We start from the raw sequence: 5,578 nt of genomic DNA, 5'->3' as shown, positions 1-5,578 counted from the left end.
TTCGACTACTGTGTATAACTGACAGTCGTGAAAGAGTAACGTGACGTTTTGTGCTTTCATTCATAAATCTCTGAGGCGCGCGCACCCCTCGGTGTTGCGCGCAATGACGTGTCCCGGATTGCCTTTGAGCATTACGTCACTGTAAAATAGAGTAAAACTGTGTCTGATGCTGAACATAATCCAATATGGATCATAGAGGAGAAACTAAATATCGTTTTAGAACTATGAAGCACATCGTGGTCGAACAAATACTGCTAATGTAATATTATATAATTATTAATATCAAAGAGGAAATTACTTGTTTATGTCATAAACACAATTTTTTTTTATTGTTTGCATAATTTATTTGCGTTATAGGCAACAGAACATTTTTTTTTTTGTGGTATTCATTTTAATAAAAGACTAAATAAAATAATATGCATTAATAATACTAACAGTTATTAAACTCAAATTAACTTTTTTGTGATTCTTGCTGTTTTAATGAAGTTACCGCTGCACTTTCAGTCCTAAAGTGGTCATTAATATAAAACATCAAGTTGTTGTAATTACATTTTGATTATTAATAACTCAACATGATTAAGCACCTAACTGAGGCTGAAGCATATAATCACACACACATTTTCTGTTGTATATGTTTAGTGTGAAGTGTGGGAACTTACTGAAATAGATGCTATTAAGAATATGTTAAATCGTCTTGTTCAGTTCACAGAAAAAAAAAAAAAAAATCTCTCTTTTACTTTTGCAGGAAGAACTTTTTGCAAGTTGCATTTAATGAGTGACTTAGTGAATATAATATAAGAAATAAGTACCTGCTGCATGTATTATTTATGATTGCTATAGCATGTTTGCAGCATTCCTTCAACAGGAAGGAAGGAAACAGAGCTCAGGACGACTTCCTCTCTTTCCTCTGGATTGTTTGCTGTAAAGAACTGCTTTAGAACACAATAATAGCAGCAGTTAGTCGCCACGGAAACAAAAGAAACCATTCCAGAGAAACAAGATTACAGTAAATATGATTTTATCAGTATGTGGCATATTATGTCAGTGATCAGAACAAACCCCAAACACTAAATCATGTGTCTTGTGTTTTAACTAAAAATAAAACCATAAAAGACATTTGTGTTACTTAAAATAAAATAAATGTTAACGGAAATACAATTACAAATATATATATATATATATATATATATATATATATATATATATATATATATTTATATATATATATATATAAACTAAACTTAGATGAAGGCAAGATTTCACATTTTAATTTAGTTGATCTTGACTTGAAATAAAAAATATTAAAAGATGTGTTTACAAAAAGAAAACACTAAGTGAAAATGAAATTACTAAAACTAGCTGAAATGAAAATGTAAAACAAAATTTAAATATAAATACAAATATGGAAACGCTTTACAGTAAGGTCTTAATTTTCATTCTAGCTGAAATGAAAATGTAAAATATAAAAATATATAGATGTGTTCACGAAAAATAAAAATGTAAAAAAAAATGGCAAAAACAAAACGAAAATTACGATGGAAAATACAAAAATTAAAACAATTTTTAAATATTAATAAAAATATGGAAATGCTTTACAGTAAGGTCTTAATTTTAATTCTCATTAAGCTAATATAAACTAATAATGAGCAAAATATTTTTAAAGCAAAATTGCTAAAATTACCATTGAATAAGGTTATTAAATGCTAGAAGTGTTCGTTGTTAGTTCATATTAATGAAAACCTATTTTAAATTGTTACCAAAAATATAACTTATTTATCATTATTGTGTTAAATTCATGTTCCTCATAATCTTGAATCAGAATATCTTCCTCTTGCAGCATCTCTTCTCTGATGATGAGGGCGGGGCAACCTGTCACTCACATGAGATCCACCGATAGCAAACCACAACCATCCAATCAATTCCCCACAGACTAAATCAAGCCCCGCCCTACATTTGTTCTTGTTTGAGAAGCGTTTCACTCAGATATACAACACAATAGAGAAGAAAAGACCAGCGCGACTTTTGTTTCACACCGACTTTAAATTTTTAAGTTCAATCCAATTGCATATAGTCATTTCAGGTGATGTTTTTCCAGTAATTCTAAATTGACTTAAAAATCTATTGAATCTCATGTAAAGTTAAAATTATTTTGATGATGTTAAGTAATGAGAAAACACATCTTGAAATGATTTATTGATCATATTTTTTACAGTGTGACATATCACACATTAATGCATTTGGACATTATTTTCCAGGTGATGAAACACATTTAACCCTCACGGGATCATCTATACATGAACATGTGCTGAACTGAATATCCTGAGCATTAAAACCTGTTGATTTCACAGTGAAACCCCAGACGGAGCTGCGCCTCATACGTTCGGAGTCTGTAACGTGTGCACTAACACTAACACATACTAATGGTGTCCTGAGCGACTCTAATGGGACGGTGGATCAGTGTCTGCTCTGACTCAGCTCTAGAGTCCAACTACATCACGTTCACTGCTGAGAAATCTGTAGTGTGGGAGAAAAACTTTATGATTTAGTTTGATCACTGCCAAATACGGCAGAGATCAATGCTGCAATTTTTCCGATGGAGAAAAGCAACTCAAGAAACACTATAAAAGGACTGGATCTGAAGTTCCTGAGATTTCTCTGTTTACAAGACGCCGGCTGAAAGCAGATTATCAACAGGGGGCGTGAAAATGAGTGAAGAAACCATTGGGAACATGCCACAGATTCCATAAAGTCTCCGTGTTTAGAACAGAACATCCTTCCAGAAACATTCAGTAAACCTGAACACATGTTAGTGGTGTTTTCTGATGCAAGCATCACTATAACTCACATTATAGGACAGACTTGAGCTATTTCTACAGACCAGAAGTTCACTGAGAGCAGGATACGGGTCGAATGAATAAGAGAAAAGATTCAAAATATTGATAATAATACGAAAACCTTAAAGAGTTCTGTCAGGCACCTCATATATAGAATCATCCCATCATGGAGTCATTTTATCATTTAGGTTTAATTAATTAAATGTAATTAATTAATTTTTAATTACATTTTCTGAATTAAACAGCTTGTAAACATACTTCATACAACAAACAAAAAATAAATAAATAAACCCTAACCCTAACCCTAAACCCACCCTAACCCTAACCATTATGCAACCATTTAAGACATTTCTCCTTATAGAACCTATAGAGCCTTTATAGAACCTTTTTGGCATAAAGTGTTCCTTAAAACTGAATCAAGAACCCTAGAGTTCTATATAGAACCTCTTTTTGGCATAAAGTGCTCTTTAAAACCCAAATCAAGAACCCTAGAGTTCTATGTAGAAACTTTTTGGCATAAAGTATTCCTTAAAACTGAATCAAGAACCCTAGAGTTCTATGTAGAAACTTTTTGGCATAAAGTATTCCTTAAAACTGAATCAAGAACCCTAGAGTTCTATATAGAAACTTTTTGGCATAAAGTATTCCTTAAAACTGAATCAAGAACCCTAGAGTTCTATATAGAACCTTTTTTTGGCATAAAGTGTTCTTTAAAACCCAAATCAAGAACCCTAGAGTTCTATATAGAAACTTTTTGGCATAAAGTATTCCTTAAAACTGAATCAAGAACCCTAGAGTTCTATGTAGAACCTTTTTTGGCATAAAATGTTCTTTAAAACCCAAATCAAGAACCCTAGAGTTCTATATAGAACCTTTTTTGGCATAAAGTGTTCCTTAAAACTGAATCAAGAACCCTAGAGTTCTATATAGAACCTTTTTGGCATAAAGTGTTCTTTAAAACTGAATCAAGAACACTACAGTTCTATATAGAACCTTTTTGGCATAAAGTGTTCCTTAAAACCCAAATCAAGAACCCTAGAGTTCTATATAGAAACTTTTTGGCATAAAGTATTCCTTAAAACTGAACCAAGAACCCTAGAGTTCTATATAGAACCTTTTTGGCATAAAGTGTTCTTTAAAACCCAAATCAAGAACCCTAGAGTTCTATATAGAACCTTTTTTGGCATAAAGTGTTCCTTAAAACTGAATCAAGAACCCTAGAGTTCTATATAGAACCTTTTTGGCATAAAGTGTTCTTTAAAACCCAAATCAAGAACCCTAGAGTTCTATATAGAACCTTTTTGGCATAAAGTGTTCTTTAGAACCCAAATCAAGAACCCTAGAGTTCTATATAGAACCTTTTTTGGAAGAAGATGTTCCTTAAAACTTAATTAAGAACCCTAGAGCTCTATATAGAACCTTTTTGGCATAAAGTGTTCCTTAAAACTTAATCAAGAACCCTAGGGTTCTATATGGAACCTTGTTGGCATGAAGTGTTCTTTAAAACCCAAATCAAGAACCCTAGAGTTCTATATAGAACCTTTTTTTGTCATAAAGTGTTCCTTAAAACTTAATCAAGAACCCTAGAGTTCTATATGGAACCTTTTTGGCATAAAGTGTTCTTTAAAACCCAAATCAAGAACCCTAGAGTTCTATATAGAACCTTTTTGGCATTAAAGTGTTCTTTAGAACCCAAATCAAGAACCCTACAGTTCTATAGAGAAACTTTTTTGGAAGAAGATGTTCCTTAAAACTTAATCAAGAACCCTAGAGCTCTATATAGAACCTTTTTGGCATAAAGTGTTCCTTAAAACTTAATCAAGAACCACAGAGTTCTATATAGAACCTTTTTTTTTGTCATAAAGTGTTCCTTAAAACTTAATCAAGAACCCTAGAGTTCTATATGGAACCTTTTTGGCATAAAGTGTTCTTTAAAACCCAAATCAAGAACCCTAGAGTTCTATATAGAACCTTTTTGGCATAAAGTGTTCTTTAAAAACCAAATCAAGAACCCTAGAGTTCTATATAGAACCTTTTTTTGGCATAAAGTGTTCCTTAACACTGCATCAAGAATGGTAGAGTTAATAGTATAGAGAACCTTTTTTTTGTCATAAAGTGTTCCTTAAAACTTAATAAAGAACCCTAGAGTTCTATATACAACCTTTTTGGCATAAAGTGTTCTTTAAAACCCAAATCAAGAACCCTAGAGTTCTATATAGAAACTTTTTTGGCATAAAGTGTTCCTTAAAACTGAATCAAGAACCCTAGAGTTCTATATAGAACCTTTTTGGCATAAAGTGTTCTTTAAAACCCAAATCAAGAACCCTAGAGTTCTATATAGAACCTTTTTGGCATAAAGTGTTCTTTAGAACCCAAATCAAGAACCCTAGAGTTCTATATAGAACCTTTTTTGGAAGAAGATGTTCCTTAAAACTTAATTAAGAACCCTAGAGTTCTATATGGAACCTTTTTGGGATAAAGTGTTCTTTAAAACCTAAATCAAGAACCCTAGAGTTCTATATAGAACCTTTTTTTTGTCATAAAGTGTTCCTTAAAACTTAATCAAGAACCCTAGAGTTCTATATGGAACCTTTTTGGCATAAAGTGTTCTTTAAAACCCAAATCAAGAACCCTAGAGTTCTATATAGAACCTTTCTGGCATTAAAGTGTTCTTTAGAACCCAAATCAAGAACCCTACAGTTCTATAGAGAAACTTTTTTGGAAGAAGATGTTCCTTAAAACGT

The sequence above is a fragment of the Chanodichthys erythropterus genome, chromosome 4 (genome assembly GCF_024489055.1).
Source record: "Chanodichthys erythropterus isolate Z2021 chromosome 4, ASM2448905v1, whole genome shotgun sequence".
In the NCBI taxonomy this organism is placed as follows: domain Eukaryota; kingdom Metazoa; phylum Chordata; class Actinopteri; order Cypriniformes; family Xenocyprididae; genus Chanodichthys; species Chanodichthys erythropterus.
This window is presented reverse-complemented; position numbering follows the sequence as displayed.